Raw genomic sequence first — 21,804 nt, forward strand, 5'->3', positions numbered from 1 at the left:
CCCCCCCCCGCCAAGTCCTGGGGGTGGCTTTCTCCAGGAGGAGCTCTGAGGCTGCCGGTGCAGAAATGAGTGCCCCGTCCTGTGTATTCCAGCAGGCAGGGAGGCCCTGACTCTCCACGTCCTAAGTAGGCTTCTTGCAAGTCACCAGCAGGTACCCCAGCCCCGGCCTCTCCTTTCTCCTCCTCCCCGGAACTCCGAGACAGCAGGGTGGACGCTGAGCCAGCCCCCCAGAGCCTCCAACGTGGGCAGCATTCCTTCCTGGTCCATCTGGGGAGGCTGCCTGGGAGGGAGGGGCATGGTCGCCTGTCTCCCGCTCCTTACCCCTGGGCTTCATGACCCAGGCCTCCCGGCAAGGCCTTCCCTCTCCACACCCTCTCAGCTCGGGTAAGAGACCACCACCTAAGTCTCAGCTCTGTGGAGAGGCAGCTCTCTGAGGCCTGCCCCACCCCCAAACCCCAGACTGAAATGCTGACTGCTCCACGGCTAAAGTCACAGACTCCACCAGATCTCCTGACCCTGCTGACCACTCTGGGCATCTCCCCACAGCCCTGCTCGCCCTCCCCCAGGAACCTGAGACTGAAGCCTACCATCTTCTCCTTCCACTTCCTATGTTCCAGCAAACCTCGAGGCTGTAGCTTCCCTGGGGCAGGTGGTAGCCGGTAAAGCCATGAGCTCTGGCGGGCAGTGCCCTGTCCGTGCCATCCACCTTGGCAGCAGCTGGGTCCAGCTGGACCAGTTGTCATCGCCTTGCTCAGGGGATGCCTGCATGTGGCCCGGCACAATGGTGAACAGCCTAGAATTTGATGGCTGGAAGGGCCTTAGAGGCCAGCGGGTCAAATGCTCAGACAGGATGCCAGAGACCGAGAGCTGGCGGGCCTAGGCCACACAGGGGGTTGAGGCCAGAGCTGGGCCTGGCCACAGACCCAGCCTGTTGTTCCCCAGATCCCCTGCCTGCCAGGTGTGGACTTCTGTGTGCAGCATGGGGTCCTGGTGACCTCTGGAGGCCTTCTGGCCTGCCAGCCATGACTTCGATGGCCAGACTCAGGTCCAGAGACTCCACCCATGGTGTACGGGGCTGGCCATGCAGTGGAAGGGCTGACCAGGGCTACAGGACAGACACACCCATTGGGGCTGCCCACTGCCCCGAAGAGCCTTCCCAGGATCCAGAAAGTGAAGGCAGACTTGGGCAGGAGACCTCCAGTGGTCTGCCTCGTCTCGAGACTCAGGGTCCTGCCAGGGAAGAGGCAGACCCTGTCCACAGGGGCACTCACAGGGAAGGGTGGCCAGGGCCTCACCAGGCAGACCTTCAAGTCCCTTCCATGCCTGTCCTCTCCTCTGCACCACCAGGACAAAGCCATGGCTGCCTAGCGGGTCTTCCTCTTCTCTCTGGCTCTGCCCAGCCCACTCTCTGCTTAGAGCGCTTACTGGTCTCTGTTGCTTTTAGGGCTAAACCCAAACTGTTAATGAAGAACTTGACCCACAAAGGACTTCACAGGTAGTGGAGAAAGGATAGCCTCTTCGGTAAACAGGGTTTGGACAGTTCTTAGGAGGGAAAGCTGGTTATTCAATAGCTTTACTTCACACCATCCACAAAGACAGTCCAGAGGGATTAAAGAGCTCAGCGTAAAAAACACCAGAACTCTGAAAGCTTTAGAAGAACATGTAGGGGTGTGGGTCCCCCCAGGAGGGACACTCACTCTCAGGAGTTGAGTACAGCTGCCTGCTCCCTGGCCAGACATCGGGTGAAAACGCAGCTTGACGGAAAGGTGAGAGGTTCCCCCCGCACTCCTCGCCGCCCCGACACTCCCTGCCATCCCCACGCCCCCCCGCCCCCCGCCACCCCTCATGCTCCCGCCACCCCCACACTCAGGTCAGGGAAGGTGCATCTCTCCAAACACACAGGCTGTTATCTCCGGCGCCGCAGGGGAGAGGGGTGATGTTTTCCAGATGTTGGGAGGCGCCTCCCACTCTGGGCCCTGCCCAGGCTGAGCTCCTGCCAAGTGCTTTGTGTGTGTGCCAGATGGCCAGGCCTGAACCAGGGGCAGGCCAGGGCAGGGAGAGGGTGCAGGCCTGAGTTGGTGTTACTGGTCGGATTGTGTTCCTTCAAAAAGACATGCTTGACTCCTGACCCCTGTACCTGTGAATGTGACCTTGTGTGGGACACGGTCTTTGTAGGTGTTATCAGTTAACAGGTGGTCACACTGCGGGGGGTCCTAATCCTATAAGTGATATGACTGGTATCCTCATAAAGGAAACGAAGAGGCACAGAGATGGGAGACAAGGAAGGATGCCGTGCGGCGAGGCACAGAACACCTGCAGCTACCAGAAGGCTGGAGAGAGGCAGAGAGCAGATTCTCCCTCAAGTCCCACAAAGAACCAGCATGGCTCACACCCTGATCTTGGACTTCTAGCCCCCAGAATGGTGAGAAAATAAATTCATATTCTTATAAGCATCCCAGCTTGTGGTATTTTGTTGTGGCAGCTCTAGAAACGAATGCAGTCAGGGTTCCCAGGCCCTGTTAGTGCCCACACGCAGGCCCGTGGGGACCAGCCTGGGGCCCCGGGCTAGTCTCAGTGGGTCCCCAGACCCTGACACCCCCACGCAGACCTGTGGGGACCAGCCTGGGGCCCGACCTGGCCTCTGTTATTTTACAGATGAGGAAAATGAGGCTCGGAGAGCAAGGAGCCCAGCCCAAATTCCACAGCTTGTCTGAGTCCAGGCTTTAAATCCAAGCTGGTGTATCCTCACATAGGGCGGCCAGGTTCTGCCGTAAATACCATGTGTCCTTGGGTCCATCATTCTCCAACTCTGGCCTCAGTTTCCCCTTCTACGAAAGGCTGTTCCTTAAGGCCCTCCGGCTCGGACAGCTCCGTGGGTCGTGGAAACGACAACCCAGGGCATTTTCCTGCCTGGTGCCCGGTGGAGGGTCCGAGAAGGAGAGTGTCTTGAGTTCAGGTGGATGCTTCCTCACGACTTGCCAGCCCCACGGTGGGCCATGCTGGACAGGGCGCCTCACACGGACCCCCATCACTCACTCCCACAACGTCTGCATTTTCAGACCATCTTCCTGGGGCCTCTGGGTAGTGGGCTGGTGTCCAGAAACCCTGACCCTCTCCCGGTGGTGCCAGGTAGGCCGCATGGCCCCACACCCCGCATCCCTCCAGTGGCGTCTGCCCTGGCCTGGGGAGGGGTTTACGTCACGGGGAGCCGGACGGGACTAAGAAGGGGTTGGTCCAGGCTTCACCCGTGGCCAGTGAAGATGGTGCCACACCACCCCCAAGACAGCAGGTTTGGGTGGATATTCCCCAAATTACCCAAAGAGCCCCCCACCCAACTATTGGGGGAACCTGGTGGAGCCTCTCTCTCTGATGGGCTCCCCAGCAAGCTGTGGGGTGCCCAGAAGTGGCCTTGAGGCTTCCCTTGGCCAAGGATGGGGCTGGTGACTCAGACCATGAGAATGCCTGGCCACAGAGACCTCCGCTGGGCTGCCTGCAGCGTGAGCTCTGGCACATGGAGGCCTGCTCTCAGGGCCTGGAGGCTTATCTCCTTGGGCAGTAAAAGGCCCCAAATGGGGGAGTCTAGTGACAACCAACACAAAGGGACCCCAGTGGTCATGGTAGACCCCCACCGTGGTGGCTCCCTGACACTCCTCGTTCTCCAGGAATGCCCTTCAAAACAGGGGTGACCCAGTGGCCAGTCTGGGCCGGGTCACCTGCCCCACTGGCCTCAGTTGATTGGTCCAGGTATGGACTCTGGCTCACGCTGGCTGTCTGAACCTCCTTCCTAGAAATCTAAAATACCCTGAGTGCTCCAGAAATATTAAAAATAATGTAATCATCCTGGAAAAGCAAACCTTTTTCTGCCACCTAAAAAAAAAAAAAAAAATTTTTTTTTTTTAAAGGTTCAGATTCCCCCCCATTCTGATTTTAAAAGAAATAAAAACATTTCTGTGGGCCCCTGAAAGTAGCATGGGCCCTGGCCTCCCCCACTCCCGGCCCCCCCACCCCCTGGCCTCATGCCTAACGGAGCCACTGGCCTGCCTAGAGGAGATCCCTCTGTTTCAACGCCCCTTGAAACCTGAGAGGCCTCTCACCTCCTTCCAACACCGACTTCTTTTTGCCTGAGTTGTCCTCAACTGGTTTCTTGGTGCTGGCAGCCGAAGGAACTGATGCCCGTCTGTCACTGTTGCGGGTTGATTTGTGTCCCCCCAAAAATGTCTAAGGTCTAAGCCCTGGTGCCTGTGAAGGCGACCCTGTTTGAAAACGAGGTGTTCGCAGGAGTGATCAGTTCAGCTGTCATGAGGTCACGCTATAGTGGGGTGGCCCTGATCCAAAGTGACTGATGTCCTACAAGAGAAGACACAGAGAGACACAGAGGAGGGACACCACACGAAGACGCGGCAGAGATGGGCGCCGTGCTGCCACAAACCAAGGAATGCGGGGGCCACCAGAAGCTGGAAGAGGCAAGGAAGGGCCTTGGGAGGGAACATGGCCCTGCCAACGGACACCCTGATTTGGGCTCTCAGCCCCCAGAACTGTGAAAGAATAAACTACTGTTTTTAAACTGCCACTTTGTGGTAATTTGTAACGGTGGCCCCTGACCATGAGGCTGAGGATCTCTTCATCATCTCCCCAGCCCTGAAGCCCATTTCGCAGGTGAGGAGACTGAGGCTTGAGAGCTCAGCTCCCTCACCCCGGGCAGGAACTAGGAACAAGCCCAGCTGAGATGTAAACAGGGATCTGCCATCCTAAATCGGTGTTCCGAGAATTACTGTCCAGAATTGCTTTTTAAAATAAAGCCAAGCCGCTTCCTCCCCAGTTTCTCCTGCCCACGTTTCCTTCCTTCCCGTTCCTCCTACCATTTGCTCTTAGGCGGGGCCCAGGGCAGGCATGGGGGGGATGAGTCTGGGGTGAGCCGAGAGCAGGGATCAGGACAGAAACAGGTGGGCAGTGGCCGCCCAGCTCCTGGCACGAGCCCGCTACAGCAGCGTCCTGGATCCGCCCCCGGCAGCAGGCGGAGATGTTCCCCAGGCCACTGCCCAGTAGGAGGAGGGTCCCCTACGGGGACGTGTGTGGGAGCCACACATCTCAGGCTTCACAGCCACAGACCAGGCTGGGCGGGGCACAGCCTGGCTGCCTCCACCTCTCAGAGGAACCCCAACCTGTGGAACCGGTCAGTCTTCACTGTAACCGGAAGAGGAGCTGGAAGCAGTGGATGTAAAAGTAGAAGCTCCCACCAGTCTGCCAGCCTGGAGTGGGCTCCTGTCCTGTCTTCCGAGGTTGTGCCAGACCCCACAGCCACACTCACTGGGCGCCTGCTGGGCTCCGGCCAGGCTAGGCATGGGCACTGGGCCGCTAGCCACTGGAAGGACACAACAGGACCATCAGGGCTTCTGGACACTGAGGTTCAGGGCATGTGGCCTCACAGGGTGGTGGGCCAGGCCCCTCAGGGACAGGGCTGAGGCAGGACCTTTGAGGAATCAGGCTTCATGGAGCTGAGCTTCCCGCCTGCCACAGGACAGGCTGTGTGGCCCCCACTAGGGCGTGGCCAGCCTTGGATCCCAGATTGGGAGGAAGCCAAGTCCCCTCCAGATGTTCTCAGTTTCCCTTCCTGTGATAACAGCCTCCTCAGGGCAGTGTGAGAAAAGCCAGCGTCAGCACACACAGCACCCAGAGTGAAGGGGTGTCGTCTGCCATACCCCCTCAGTGGGAATGCGGCTCTTTGCTTACCTCTGCTGCGGCAGGGACCCCAACAGGCTGGCCACCTCCTGAGCCTTCTCTGACCTCTAACCTTTCCCAGGATGGGGGGAGGGCAGAGTGGACACCCTGGGTTTGGTGATGGTCAGCAGAAAGACACGCAGGCCTAGGGGCAGAGGCAGCTGGCCTCAGGAGCAATGGCCTCCCGACGCCCCAGCTGCAGGTCATCTGAGTGCAGGCCTTCGGCCCTGCCCTTTCCACTGCAGACTTGTACCCCTCCCACTGTTGGGGAGCCCTCAGCTCGGGGCTGCATCCCATCCGGCCGACCCCCCGCTGGGCCATTAGTCTCCTCTGGAACCCGGTTTCCTGTCAGCCAAATGGAATTCCCAGCCCCCCCGCACCCCCACCCCCACCCTGGCGAAGATGAGGGCTGTGTGGTGCAGACTGGGCAGTGCTGTGTAGGCGGAAGGACTGCGACCCTCGGAGCTGCGTGACGGAAGCCCCGTGGTGAGGCGGCAGACATACTGTGCCACCTGCCAGTAGCCTGTTGAGCTGGCACTGATGGTGAGTCAGGGGTTCGAGGTCCCCCAGGAGCAGAGGGCCAGGTGGGTCACCAGAGCCAGGAGGAGGAAGTGGGTCATCACTAGACGGTCACTCTCAGAGACCAGGAGAGGGACAGTGATGGCATAGTCAGTGACCTCATCAGCCCAGCCCTGTGCCTCACTGCCCTTCCAAGCCCCACTGTTCTCCAGGACCCAACTTGCCTGTACCCCACTGTCTTCCAGCACCCCACTGTCCTGTACCCCACTGACCTGTGCCCAATGGCCCTCTGTCCACCCTCACTGAGCCTGAGCTGTGCTGAGCCCTGCAGCCCCAGAGAAGCCTCCAGGCTGGGTGCCAGGTTCAGGCCTCGGGCATTGTGGGTGCAGAGCAGGAGGGCAGGGCCTAGAGTGGGCAGGGGGGCCCCAGGAGCCCCCTCACAGAGGCCTCAGCTGTAGACCTTTGACCCTCTTTCAATGAGGTTACTTGTGGGGTGTGGGGCTGGTGAATGATTCTTGCAGAGACGTAAGCTATCAGGCAACTCTCGGTGTTTGGAACCGTGGCCTGGCATCTATCTTTTTTAGCTTCTCAGTTTCCCCAAATCCTAAGTGGCTTGGATCTCTGAGGCCTCTGGGTTTAAGCTCTCTGTGGGGTGGGGCAGGGGTGCGGCTCTGAGGGCAACTTCGAAGGAGGGACTCGAGCTCATGCTTGTGGGGTTCCTGGGGGTGGGAGCCAAGAGTGAGTGCACCCTGGCCTCTTACTCTCCAGCACCCTGGCCCCCCACTCTCCAGCACTCTGGCCTTCACTCTCCAGCACTTGGTCCCAGCCCTACTAACGCCTCTATATCCACAGGGAAAATTGAGGAAACAGCCCATTGGTCTGGGACAGAGGTTAGAGCATGGCTCAGTGGATGCCTACCTTGAGGGCTATCTGAGGCCTCTGACCTTCTTGGTAACCTGTGCCAACGCTGGCAGTGGCAGGAAGCAGCTGGGCCCAGCCTCTGCTTCAGGCAAAGGTGCGGAGATGCTGGCTGAAGGTGGCAGTTAGAGCCGTGTGGTGAGGCTGACTAACCCTGGACTTCCTCGGTCCTGGGACAGTCAGGTTGGTGGCATGGGACCTGGCACGGGGATGGGAGCTTAGACAGCCCTCTCGACGTGACCTCATTTGATGCTACAACTGGGCCACAGGATGATTATGCTATTGTTTTAGAACGCCGTGTTGTCATTTTCTGATTACAGAAGCCATCATGGTCGAGGGGTGGTGGTGTTAGCTGCGCTCAGGGGTGAGAATCCGTCAGGCTCAGCAGCAACAACACCAAGGAGTATTTTGGCCCTGGGGACACAGCCGGGGCCCCGGGAAAAGAAGCCTGGTCAGGACCCTCTGCTCCACCCAAAAGTCGGCCCCCAGTGTGAGTACTTCCTGGACAACCAGGCAGGCCGGGGCTCAAAGGGGGCCATAGTCCCAGATCGCTGGTGACCAGCACGGCCGCCGGCTCTGGCTATCTTGTTTCCCCAGCTGCTTCCTGGTGCCCAGCCTGGGGTGGGCGGGGGACAAGGGCTGGCGCTATGCTTCCCTTCCAGCCCCCCAGGGTCAGGGGGGGCCACTGAGGGCCAGGAGAGGGGGTTTGACCCTTTCTCCACATGAGGACACCATGGGTTGGAGGCCCTCCGCCAGCCCTGGAGGCCTATTCTGGGCCAGCCGGGCTGGAGGCTCCTGGGGGAGCTCCCGGGGGTGACCTATGACCCTTACTGTGGCCCTGGTGTGGGGCTGACACCTCCCCCTGCCTGTCCTGTCTTGACGGACATGGGTCGCTCGTTTTCTCCTGCAGCCTCTGCACGACCTGCTGATGTGTCCTCACACGCCATTTTACAGGCCAGAAAGCTGAGGCTGGGGAGGGGTGAAGGTCACTTGGCCAAGGTCACACATGACCTAGAGGCTGACTGTGAGTTGGAACCTGGTGTTGTCTGACTACAGAAGCCCTGCCCCCCCCGCTCATCTCACTGCCTCACAGGATGCAGGTCAGTGGCCGGGAGGTGACCGGAGGGCCGCAGTCTGACCCAGGCAGGGACGGTTGATCTGATGCGGCTCTGGGGTGGGGGGATGGTGGTTGGTGGCACAGCTGTGCTCAGAGCTGGAGTTCTGGCCTCAGACCAAGTCTGAACCTTGGTCCTGCTGAGTGGGAGCTGTGTGCCCTTGGACAGGTGACCAACCTCCTCTGAGCTTCACTTTCCCATCTGGGGTGTGGGGATCATGACCATGCCCGCCTCGTGAGCAGTTGTGAGGATTCACTGGGGGACACGGTGCTGGTTACAGAGGCAGAGTGGAGCACCAGGCGATGTGGAGCTGATTCCCACTGATGGGGACCTCACGTGTGTCAGAGCACAGCTGTGCTCCATGGGGTTTTCAGCGGCTAATTTTTCTGAAGTGAAGCATCAGGCCTTTCTTCTGAGGCACCTCCTGGTGGACTCAAACCTCCATCCTTCCGGTTAGAAGCCGTTTGTGACCCCCATTTACACGCCCTGGGGACTAGAGTAGGGCTGAGGGACGTGAGCCTTGTGGCCAGGCCCACCAGGCTTGGCCGTTGAGGCCAGCACCTCCTGGCCGGTGTCCTGAGTCCCGCTGGGTGGTTGAGCCTGGCATGTAGCCAAGCCTCCCAGAGTGGTGGTCGGTGGGGTCACTGTTCCGCTCCCTCCCCACAGGTGCCTGGATTTCCAGGGGGTCCTGAGGGCGGGCACTCGGCCTGCAGGAGCATCTGGGACTGAGGGGACTTGTCCATTATGCCGGGGTCTTGGAGTCAGGCCGGCTCTCTACACTTTCCTTTCCTGACCAGGCCTCAGCCATTGCCCATTTCCAGGGTTAAGGCCCTGGCCTTGTGTACCAGGGCCTCACTTCCTGCCACTGGACTTCCCTGGTCCTGGTCTCCCCTGCCTGCCTGCCCTCCTCCATTGGCCACTAGCAGGGCTGTTCCTGTGCCCCTGGTCCCCGCCCACACTCTGCTCTCCAGGGCCTGGCGGATGGACACGTTGCTGCCATCCACAGGGAGCAGAGCTCCCAGGGTGCTGCCCAAGCCCAGCGGTTGCTGGGCAGCGGGTGTGGCCTCCAGGAAGGCCGCCCCGGAACTTGTTTTTCCTGGGGCCCGGGACTGCATTCCACGGGGCCTGACACAGGCCTGTGTGTCTCCCTGGCCTTGGTAGGCTTCTCAGGCTAAGACAGCCAGATCCGGGAAGCCCACGAGAGCCAGGGGGCGAGCCTAGGAACCTAGCCTTGTGGCTGGAGGCTGCACCCCAGCACCGGGCCCAGAGCAGGTCTCTGCGTTTGCTGAAGGAGCTCAGGGGGCCAGAGCAGACTGTGGGCAGGCTTTCCCACCTAGAGAGCTTGGGCTGGGAGGAAGGGTGTGAAAAGTGCAACCTGAGGGCCACCGCAGACCCCTGGTGGGCCTACAGTCAATTTGGGGCCTAACTGAGCACTTAGGAGAGCCTCAGGCTCTGATCTGAAGTGACAGGAACACCTTACAGGTGTCAGTGTTTGAAAAACTCTTCCAAGTTGCCTACTTTCTGTTTCTTCTTTATTGCTGGAAGTCCAGGTTCACTGGGTGTATTTTACTGTTTGTTAATTTTGGTACAATTTTCCCTCTCGAAGAAAAATATTCCTGGGTGTTTGGAGCTGGATTTCCTGGCACCTGCAAACATTCAGGAGACACCTGTCGAAGCTGGTCCCCCATGGCCAGGGCTCGGGGTGAAGTTTTCCTTCTAGTCCGGCCCCTCCCGGCTTGTTTCTGCCCCCACGGGCCTGTGCGCCTCTCCAGGGCAGGGCCGCCTGGTAATCATCTCCGACCCAGAGTCCAGCCCGAGGACAGCATGGAGGAGGTGACAGCGTGCACTTGTTGAAAGAGTAAACGACCTCTTGTTCCTTGAATGGAGGCGCTGAGGGGGAAGAGGAGGAGGAGGAGGGGTGGGCCCTGCTTTAGGGCCTCAACGCAGCTCTCACCACATCCTTGCAAGAAGGGTGCTGTTTTAAACTTTTTTTTTTTTTTAAATCACAGTAATCCTTGAATACATTCTCATAAAAATTAAAATATCACCAACAGAACTCAACCTGATCCACATTTTCATCGATCCCCTAAGTCCTGCCCCCTTCCCAGAGGACCTATTGTCTTGCTTCGGTGTCTCTGTTGCCAGCCTTTTCCTGTGCGTCACTTACACGTGCGCATGCTTCTACAGAGTTCTGGCTTTGTGTTTGTGATTTTCAACTCAAATGGTATCACTGTGTAGGTCATCGTTATGCAGACTGCTTTCCCCTTAGCAAATACCACCTTGGAGACCTTGCTGCATCACTGCACAGAGACCCACCTTGTTACCTGGAATGGCTGCCGAGGACTCCTGAGTCTGCAGTGGCTGTCCACGACAGAAGTATATCCCCATTTTATGGATAAGGAAGTCACCCTCATGGTCACAGGCAGTGCTCAGGATCAGGACTCGGAGGGGAGAAGGAAGGGGTGGGGCCCAGGAGGGACATGAGGCTGTGAGAGGGTCAGGGGCTGGGTGAGGGCTGAGACAGGGCAGGCATGGTTCCCAAGTGTGGGAGCTAAGAAGGGGGTGGCAGTCGAGGCGGAGCCAAAGCTTGAGCCCAAATGCCCGCAGGGAGGAGACGGGGGGCACTATGGAATCCCCCTGCATGGAGTTGTAATTCAGAGGTGACACCCAGTGCTTGGCTGGACTCTGAAGAATGTCCCAGGTCTGTCCACTTATCCACATACTCTCCCTCCTCAGCTGGGGCTGGGTGCGCCCCGCCCCCTACCTTGCCAGATGGGCCCAGGTGAGGCGGGCCCTGCCACCAGAATCCCATGGGATAGCTTCGGCTGCCGGCTCTGGGGTGGACCCTGAGGTACATGCCAGAAAGGCCAGGTCTCCAGGGCAGCCAGGGATGTGACCTGCTTTGAGGCCTAGCGGCCAAGGTGCTAATTAGGACGGGAGGAGGATGGGCGCCGGAAATGGCTCCCAGCCTTCTCCTCAGGGCTATCTTCTGACTCAGCGCTGGGCTCAGAGTCACCCAGGGCCCAGAACTCAGGGGTGCCTGCTGGGTGACAGTCACGCCCCTCCTCCCCAGTGGGGGGACCCAGCTCTGCTGACCCACCCCAGGCATGTGGTTGCACCAGGCAGGGGACCTGGATCCTGAGGGTGGGGCAGGCCGGGGACACTCAGGGTACGTGGGGTGTGTCTGGACTGGTGTTCCCAGGGGTGCCCCTCACCAGCCGCCTGGCTTCCATTTGCTCACTCCACGTCCCCTAATTCACACCACCACGGCAAGTCTGGGTACATTCACACAGGGCACAGGAGGAGGCGTCCCACCGAGGGAGCCTTGAGCTTGGTCTGCAGGGTTCTCTCAGCCTGGGTCCTTACTCTGCAGGCCTGAGCCTGGACAGGCCCAGCCCTCTACTCCTACAGGCTTCTTCATCCGTCACATGGGGACCCTATGCCCTCCCTCATCTCTCCTCACGGGGACTCTGAACTCTCCTTCACGGGGACCCCTGAAATTTCCCTTGTCTCTCCCTAGCGGGGACCCCATGCTGTCCCTCACTGGGCTGTTGGTAGGGTCAGGCAGAACTATGTTCAACTGGCTGCAGGCTCTTTTTTTGGGGTGCAGCAGCGCCCCCTTGCTTTCTGAACCTGCATCTCCGTCTGGTAACTTGTCTGCGGAGCCGAATCCCTGGAGAGCATTTTAAAAAGCTTATTGTGGAAGACGTCAAACATTGGTGGCATTTTACAAATCAAGCATTTTACGAAAGTAGACAGAATTAATAACGAACCCTCACATGCCCATCACAATTATCAACAATCGGCCCCCCCTTGTTTTATTAGTACCCCCACTCTGTTCTCTTCTTCCCACCTCATTCTGAAGCAAGCTGGGAACTTTAAAAATTTGGGGGACATCTGGGGTCACACGCTCAGAGCCTGTGAGTCTGTGGGCCCACCTTCAGGAGGACCTGGGAGCTGTGGGGAGACCCCAGAGGAGGTGGGCCCATGGGGGCTGCCCTGGTTCCACTGAGGGGTACGCGCACGTTCACTCCATACCAAATGGAGCCGCTGCCATGTGGAGACTGATCCCACACCCCAACACACTGCCTGTGGGGCCTGCCCTCCTCGCGGCCTCCTTGAGGGATGCTGGCAGCCCCATTGATCCCTTGCTCTCAGGGGGCCTAACCCATGAAGGCTAACGCCCACCCCAGGACACTGGCTAACTGGCCACTGCACCCGCCATTCCCAGGGGTGGGAGCCACAACAAAGGCTGCTTTGTTACCAGCCACAGTGAACTCCACTGGACGTCTACCTGGGACTGCAGTGTCATGTGGGCTTTCTCTTTTAACAGGCCACCAGATCCGGACAGAGAGCTCCTCAGCTAATTTCCTGGTCTAGAGGCATTCCCACCGCCAACCCGGGTGGTGATTAACCACCTCCTTGGTGGTCAAGGAGAAGCGAGCGTCACCAGGACTCCCCCCTGTGCTGAGCCCTGAGGACCACAGCATGAGGGCCGCCCTCATCAGCCCTCCCTGAAGGACCAGTGGAGGGTGATGGGTGAACCCTTCACTACCTAAACTGTGAAACCGAAGGCTGAGCAGAGGGTGGTTCTCCTCTTCTGAGACGAAACCTCTGTTCTGTTCACCCCAACCAGCAACTCTGTGGGGTGCTCTGTGCAGATCGCCAGCGTGGTCACTGCCACCTGGATTCAGTGCACACCCCTACTCTCGTGGCCCACAGCTGCTGCCACCAAAATGTGGACTTCCAGATCAGGGCTGTTGGGTGGCATTCCATGATGTGTCCCTCTTACAGGTTAAAAAAAACTTCGGGAACACGGAGACTTCACACACCTATATGAAGTATTTAAGACACAAACACACCCAGATGGGGCTGCAGTTACAGCACTAGAGATGCTGATCCGAGCTGTCCCCCACCAACCCCTGGAAGGATGGCCGGCTCCCATCACCCCACCAGTCAAAGGAATTGGGTCTTGGATGGTCAGTGACCTACAGCCTGGTGTGAAATGTGGGCTGAGCTAATCAGATCGTCTCCTTCAGGTGTTTGGACTCAGAACAGAGGAGGTAAGTTGCCCATGGAAAAGGGTAGAAGGTGTCACTGGAGGAGGGTAGGAAAGGTGTCCATGGAGGAGGGTAGGGAAGGTGTCCATGGAGGAGGGTAGGGGAGGTGTCACTGGAGGAGGGGAGGGAAGGTGTCCATGGAGGAGGGTAGGGGAGGTGTCACTGGAGGGTAGGGAAGGTGTCCATGGAGGAGGGTAGGGGAGGTATCACTGGAGGAGGGTAAGGAAGGTGCCATTGGTGGAGGGTAGGGAAGGTACTCATGGGAGGGTCCCAGGCCTCCTGGTGGGTGCACAGGGTACACAAGGGTCTGTTCACGGAAGCCACTCTGTCTCAAGGCCAGAGAAGAGCCACCACACAAGAGAGAGCCTTTGGTTCCAAGGGGAGTGTCTTCATGGAGTGGTGCCTGTGGGCCGGTTGTCGGAACCTGAGCTGGCCATGCTAGCTCCCTGTGCAGTGCCCCATTGTGTCTCCACAGGAGTCCCTTTGTGTCCAGTATCCTGGATACTTTGGGACACTGCTGAGCCCATGGCAATGTTCCCAAGCCCCAGGGTTGGGATACCAAGTCACCTGAAGGGAAGTGATACACAGATGCACACTGTCTGCATCCTTGACCTGTCCCTGGAGCCTCAGGATGGGCTCTGGAGGCTACCCCGGCTCTGGGATGAGGATTCCTGAGCAGGCAATTTAGGGGCTGAGGAGGGAGGAGGTGACCAAGCCAGGAAGCCTATCATGGATTGAATTGTGTCCACCAAAAATGTCAACTTGGCTAGGCCATGATTCCCAGCATTGTGTGGTTGTTCAACATTCTGTGATTTTCCTGTGTGCTGTAAACCCTACCGATATGACGTTAACGAGATGGGTTAGCAGCAGTTATGCTGATGAGATCTACACGTGTCTTAAGCCAATCTCTTTCGAGACATGAGAAAGAAAGATGAGCGGAGAGACAGGGGACTTTATACCCCCAAGAAAAAGCAGTGCCGGGAGAAGAGCACATCCTTTGGACCAGGAGTTCTCACATGGAGAATCTCCTAAATCCAGGGCAAGGCTGATGACAAGGACCTTCCTCCAGAACTGACAGAGAAAGCATTCCCCTGGAGCTGACGCTCTGATTTTGGACTTGTAGCCTACTATACCGTGAGAGAATAAATTTCTCTTTGTTACAGCCATCCACTTGTGGGACTTCTGTTCCAGCAGCACTAGGTGACTAAGACAAAGCCACTGGAGGTGATTTCAGGCCAAGCCCTGAGTAAGAGCGGCAGCCTGACCCACAGTTGTTGTCTCGGGATGAGTTGGCTGCGATTTGTTCAGAATTGGTGTTACTTCATTCTTAAATGTTTGGGAGAATTTACCAGCAAAGCTACCTGGGCCTAGAGTTTTCTTTGTGAGAAAGTCTTAAACTCCAAATTCAATTTTTTAATAGTTGTAGTACTACAATTCAGGTTAGTTATTCCTTTTTGAGTCAGCTTTGGTAGTTTGTGTCTTAAAAGAAGTTTTCCATTTCATGTTCCTTTTCTGGCATAAGTCGTTGGTGATATTCCTGTACCATCCTTTTAATACCTGTAGAATCTGGTAGTGATGGCACCTCTCTCACTCCCGGTAGTGATGACTCGGCATTGTTCCTTATTCCCCACCCCCCAACCCCCCATCAATCTGGCTGGAGGCTTATCTACTTTATTGATCTCAAAGAACCAATTTTCAGTTAATGGATTTTTCTCTAGTTTTTCTGTTTTCTTTTTGATTGATTTATGTCCTTATCTTTCTTATTTCTTCTTCTTGCTTTGGGTTTAATTTGCTTTTCTCTTTGTAATTTCTTAAGGTCTCAGTATCTGGTCCACTTAGCAGTTTTATTTGTGTCAATTAGGAGTCTAGTTTACGCAGCAGTCTCTTGGAGTTGAATCATGTGTGACTCCTTGCCTCCAGGATGATCAGCTCTGGCCCCCAGACTAGAACAAGCTTCTGCCCTGGCAATGGAAAGGATTAGATTCATGGACCGCTATAACAGCCCCGAAGCCTGGCGCTCTGTGAGGCCTGGCCCGTGAAGTCAAAAACCCCTCTCACTTCCTCGCCATTAATAGAACAATTGTTAACGTAGTCAAAAGACGAGCCTTATCCCATTGTACCAAGAGCTAGGAAACTTTTAAAACTGGCATCCTTATTCAATTAGGCTCATAAAACATCTGAGTGGCTGCTGTAAGTGCCTGGTCCTGTGTCAGGCACCAGGCACACAGAGATGAACGAGCATCTGTTACGTAAATCTTGTAATTTATGGTCTGTCATCCTACAGTTGCTCCACAGGCCAGTTTATTTTCAGATGATGGAATTTAGGCTCATTAGCCGTACAATTATGGAGCTGAGACGAACTCTGGAGGCCATTCAATCCAACTCCCTCATTTTAGAGAGGAGGAAGCTGAGGCTCAGAGAAGTCAGGGCTGTGTGCTGAGGTCACACAAGATATAAATGGCAGTGCCAGCTGAAACCCAGATCCAGCTTGTCAGAATGGTCTCAGGTGCCAGGGGACACAAGCTGCACAAACACATTGACAGGAATCTGCTTTTAATGTAAACCACTACAGACACACGCTATACCTTCAGTGGACGGAATTCCTGCTGGGAAGGATGGCAGGTGCACTGCAGATAGCAAGAGCTCAGTAAGATGTTGTATTGAATGAAGGAAGCTAGTTGATGAGGCTGTTTATCTATGTATGCAACCTAAAGCCATTTTGTCACATATTCTGCCAGTTAAAAAAAAGGCCCATAAGATCAGACCCTTAACAAAATTCTTCCGAAAGATTGTAATAGAAAAAAATACTGTGTGCCATATTTTCTGAATTTGTCGTAGCTTAAAAAATTTTAGCATTTTACTTTTCCCAGATGTAATGGACTGAATTGTGCCCCTCAAGGTATGTGTTACACCTAGGCCAATCGGTGTAACAAAGCTTATTAAGAAAATGTTCTGCATACCACTTTGGCGAGTGGCGTCGGAGGTCTTAAAAGCTAGGGAGTGGCCATCTAAGATGCATCAATTGGTCCCAAGCCACCTGGAGCAAAAGAGAATGAAGGACAGCAAAGACACAACGAAAATAAGGGCCCAAGAGACAGAAAGGACCACATAAACCAGAGACTCTATCAGCCTGAGACTGGAAGACCTAGACTGGGTACCACCAATGACTGCCCTGACAGCGAACACAACAGAGAGTCCCTGCTGGAGCATGGCCAAAAGCGGGGTGCAGAACTCAAATTCTAGTAAAAAGACCAGACTTGTTTGTCTGACTGAGACTGGAGGGCCCCTAAAGGACATGGTCCCTGGACCCTGTTAGCCCAGAACTAAAACCATTCCTGAAGCCAACTCTTGAGACAAAGATCAGATTGGAGCCTAAGACATAACATGATGCTGGTGAAAAGTGTGCTTCTTGGCTCAAGTAGATACATGAGACTAAATGGGCAGCTCCTGTTTGGAGGCGAGATGAGAAGGCAGAAGGGGACAGGAGCTTAGGTTGAATGGACACGGGAAATACAGGGTGGAGAGAAGGAGTGTGCTGTCACATGGTAGGGAGAGCAACTAGGGTCACATAACAATGTGTGTATAAGTTTTTGTATGAGAAACTGACTTGAACTGTAAACTTTCACTTAAAGCACAATTAAAAAAATAAAAGATGTGTGTTGCAAGCCCTAACTCCTTAAGCATTTGGCTGCTAACCAAAAAGTCAGCAGCTTGAATCCACGAGGCACTCCTTGGAAACATTATGGGACAGTCACTAGGAGTTAGAATCGACTCGACAGCAACAGGTTTTGTTTTTTTTATACCTGTGGAAAGGAGCCCTGGTGGCGCAGTGGTTTAAGTGCTTGGCTCCTAACCATAAGGTCGGCAGTCGGAACTCACCAGCTGCTCCACGGAAGATGTGGCAGTCTGCTTCTGAAAAGACTATAGCCTAGGAAGCCCTATGCGGCAGTTCCGTTCTGTCCTATAGGGTCGCTATGAGTTGGAATCTACTAGATGGCGCACAACATACAATATAATCCCTTTTGGGAATAAGGTTTTGTTGTTAATGAACCCATATCAATGTAGGGTGTGTCTTAAGCCAACCATTTTTGAGACATAAAAGAGCAGACCTGGCACAGAAGCAAGCAAGCAGACAGGGAAGACATGCCACGTGAAGATCAAGGAACCCAGACAGAAGCTGAAAAGAGATGAGGACCTTCCCCCAGAGCCAAGAGAGAGAAGGTCTTGCCCTAGAGCCTGTGCCCTGAATTCGGACTTCTAGTCTCCTAAACTGTGAGAAAAATTTCTGTTCACTAATGCCACCCGTTTGTGCTATTCCTGTTACAGCAGCCCTAAACTGAGACACCATCCCCAAGTTTTCACCAGTTCCCCAAACACTTGTAACAACCCAGCCCCCACAACATGACTTAGTTTCTACCGAGAGGGAACAGCGTCTTCCACTTGCTCTCAATGCCCACCACCCCTGGCGGTTAAGCTTGGCTGATAACCTCAGACCAGACGCTTTTCTCCCTACTTACCAACAGAGAGGGCCTGTGGCAGGGAGGGCCCAGTCAGTACCAGGAGGTGGTGGTGAGAGCAGCGACAAAAAAGACGTGTCTATGAGAACCTACGTCCTCTTCACAAAGGTAGCGACCCCCGAAGTGCTGCAGTCAGTGGGGTTTCGTGACCTTGGAAACCTGGCAATCTCAGGGTGATAGTGATGTCTAGTTCCACACATGAAAACACCCCTTTCTCAGCTTACCCAAATACAATTCCCCAACCACTGAAGTGGGAGGGAGTTCTCCTGCTGCACGTGATGTTTGGGGCCACAACAGCATTGCCTGCTGCCTACTTTCAGGAATTCGGACCCTGTATCTACACAGTTAACGAGGCATGGTTTAGCTCACAAGAAAGGGGCACATCGCAGCTGTAAACCTTTAGGTTCTCTTTTGACCCTTTCTAGGACACCCTACTCCCAAACGCTAAACATTTAAAAAAAAGATTTGAATTTGTTATCTTTAAAATGACACCTAAATTCCACTTTTCCTCAGCCAAACAGTACGCATCTACACTGTGCATCCGAAGGTCTGCAGACTGCAAAACTCAACCTTTTACAATTTGGAGCAAGATATATTTTTTGAGCATTACCCATTGCAGTTGAGTCGATTCCAACTCATAGCGACCCTATAGGACAGAGAACCGCCACACAGAGTTTTCAAGGAGCGGCTGGTGGATTCAAACTGCCAACCTTTTGGTCAGCAGCTGAGCTCTTAACCACTGAGCCACCAGGGCTCCCTTGAGCATCAGGAGGGCAGGAAAAAAGCAACTATGTTCTCACATTTGTAAAACAGATCAAGCCGATCAAGGCACCTTTATAAAGATGAACATCTCAGTTTTTAACTGTAAATCTAATTAAAAAAAATAAGTTTTTGTTCCTAAAATAAAATGGGAACTTTCACCACAATCTTCTAGACTGACATTTGCCAGCTGAGGTCTACACCAGACGTGAAAGTTGAATCTTTAGTCATTTTAGTAACAGATGTTGGGGTCACAGGCTTCCTTGTAAGGAGTAGTAACAAGAAGGCCGTTTCCTGGACATAACCTGGGGCTACAGTGGCAACTCCTTAGACAGGTATAATACTGACGGGCTTTGGCTGCATGGCTTGTTTTTGCTGAAGTGTTTTTTAAAAAATGTTTCATTGGGAGGATTTTAAAGAAATGTAAAGGCAGTGAGAACTGTGTTAGGAATTCCCAGGTACCCATCACCCAACTTCAACACACACCACAGCCAACCTCATTTCCTCTGCATGCTTGCTCCCCCACCTTCAGTCTATTTTGATTTGCTAGCACTTACCGGTGTATTTTAAAATTAATCTTAGATTAATATTAAAATACATAATCTTAAAACTCATTTAATCTGCCATTATCCATGCATGAGCGCGCCTGGCACAGAAAATACAGATACGCCTTGGAGCCAGAGTGTGGAAGGGCAAGTCCTGACTCTGGTGGCAGGTAGCCCCTGGTGAACCCTGGCCCCACCAGTTACTAGCTCTGTGACTCGGGCAAGCTAACCATCCTCTCCCGGCCTCCATATCCTCATGTGTGGAACAGGGTAAGAGTACCAGACTCGCAGGGTTGTCACAGATCGAGTTAAAAGCAAGTGGTCAGAAGAGGGCCTGGCACTCAGGTGCACAGCACCTGTTAGCTCTAAGGAGAAACCAGATCCACTGAGCATGCTAAGAACCACACCCTCCCAGGTCTCCATGGGGCGCATGTACCCCTAGGAGACAATGGCAGAAGGAAGGAACCCTCCTCCTGGGGAGGCTCACATCCTCGAGGGTGTGTCATTTAAAGCTACGTCTGCACATGCTGGGTCCTTGATCCCTTTGCTCCACCTCGGCCACCCCACAGTAGTTTGAAAAGCATTGAGCAAGGAAGGGGTGAGTGTGTGGGTTTGGGGTGACAAGCCTCCTTGCAGAACACTGGCTGCCCCACAGCCCCCCAGGCATACCTTCCACCCGTTGGCACCACCAAGGGGCCCCCTCTGCTCCACAGGGGCACAGCGGTCTGCACATTTCCAAGTCTGGCGTCCCTGCCAGCAGGTGTCCCTGGCCACAGGCACTCTGGCCCCACCTACAGGCTGCCTCCAGCACCCTCCCTGGCTGTTCCCAAAGCCACAGGGACTCTAGAAGCTTCTCCCTCCCTCACCTCTGTTCCAGATTTTAGGACCAGAAGCCACTTGGTGTAGCAGGAAGGCTGCTCTGTTCCCCTTGCTGAGGCAGGACAGACCTTGGCAAAACTTCCAAGGGGGTATCCATCTCTGACAACCTCCAGCCTGCCCTGGCGCATTGCTCTCTGTCCACAAACGCCCCCTGTAGCAGGCAGCCTGCCCGGACTGCTATGCCTTTCCAGAGAATACATTTTGCCCAAATCTCCCTCACAAAAATTCTAGTGACCTCTCTACTAGATTTTTTATTACACGACTTTTATTTATTCAGGTGATTTTAACTGAAGGAGCCCCTGCAGAGTAAAGGGGAAAAGGACCGACTCAGGCCTCATGGGAGGCGCTCCCGGGGCAGGCACACCAGACCTGCTTCGGGGGCCAATTCCCCAGCCCCTCACCCTCTTCGGAGGGGTGCAGACTCCAGAGTCCTGGCCCCGGCCCCGGCTCCTGCAGCTGTGACACCTCTGGCACATTACTTGCTTTTATCTGTCTGCATCTTCCTCTGTAAAACCTCGCCAGGGTCTCAGGACTAAACGCTCATTGTTAGACGCCTGGTCGAGGGCTGGCACCCGGCGCACCCAGTGACCAGCAGCGTCATGGTACAACAGGGGTCATGCCAGGTCCGGGGTGCCCATTCTTTGTACAGATCAGGGGTTTTCAGTGTGGTCCCTGGGCCAGTAGCATCAGGATCACCTGGGAACTTGTTAGAAAATTCCAGACTGGCCCCACTGGATCAGAAACACTGGGACCGGGGCCCGCGAATCTGCGTACAGCCTTCCAGGTGATTCTAGGGCACACGCGCGTTTGAGAACTGCTGGCACAGACGGGTAATTTTTAACCTGGGGTCTTTCCGAGTCACATTAGATTCACACTCTGGAGCCAGGACAGAACAGAATACTCAACGGTAGGCAATCTGATTCCTGTTACGAGTGATACAAAGCTGTCTTCTAACCGCCACTGACCTGTCTTCCAGGGATACAATGCTTTCATGTCAACTTCTCAGAACCCAACAACCCCAAGGTGTTAATGAGGTAGACAGGCCGGTTTCACCCCCAGTTTACAAAAGAAGAGACTGAGGCTCAGAGAGGTCACTAGCAGGAGGCAGTCACTCGTCTACAATGAACATCAGGGCTAGCCTCTGCACACCCCGCCCAGGCAGCATCTGCTCCACAGCGAGGCTCCCACCGAGCTGCGCTTACCTGTACCCCTGATGCATACTGCTTTGGAATCTTTTTCTTGCATGCAATTCTAGGGGGTTTTGGTAACCGCCTTAGATGGAGAGAAACATTTTGCGGTATTCTTTTGGTATTAGCTCGACTGAAACAAATATGAATTTTTTTATACTGTGTACCTTGCCTTATAAGTGATTATTTCCTGTTAAAATTTCTCCGAGAGCTTATAATTTCACCCACCATGTGATCTACCACCTCCTTGGATTTCCAAAGCACATCACAACTTAAATGCTTCCCCATCCTTCTCTGACTCACGCTCCCAATAACACGAAGTTAGAACTTGCATCCCATCATCTCCATTCTCCCAAGGAGAAACCTGAGGCTCACGGAGACCACAAGAGTGGGCAGCAGAACCACGTAACAAACATTTACCAGACACTGGAGGTGCGAGTGAGTGCCCAGCCCCGGACCCTCGGCACCTGTGGTAACTGAGACGTTTACCCTGCAGTTCCTCAGGCTTCCCAGAGCTGGGGCAGCTCAGCGAGGCCCCACTGCATCTGCTGCGCTCGTTACCGGGGCTCTGCTCAGGCTATGCCCAG

General features: G+C 54.9%; 1 long non-coding RNA gene across 1 annotated transcript; it reads left to right on the forward strand.

Moving 5' to 3' along the window:
* The first annotated feature begins 7,222 nt into the window (after positions 1-7,222).
* Positions 7,223-17,173, forward strand: LOC111750194 (uncharacterized). Its single transcript, XR_002785364.2, has 3 exons — positions 7,223-7,645; positions 8,066-8,255; positions 12,604-17,173. It is a non-coding gene; the product is annotated as an uncharacterized LOC111750194 (long non-coding RNA).
* The last annotated feature ends 4,631 nt before the right edge of the window (positions 17,174-21,804 follow it).

Source organism: Loxodonta africana, chromosome 10, assembly GCF_030014295.1.
Source record: "Loxodonta africana isolate mLoxAfr1 chromosome 10, mLoxAfr1.hap2, whole genome shotgun sequence".
In the NCBI taxonomy this organism is placed as follows: domain Eukaryota; kingdom Metazoa; phylum Chordata; class Mammalia; order Proboscidea; family Elephantidae; genus Loxodonta; species Loxodonta africana.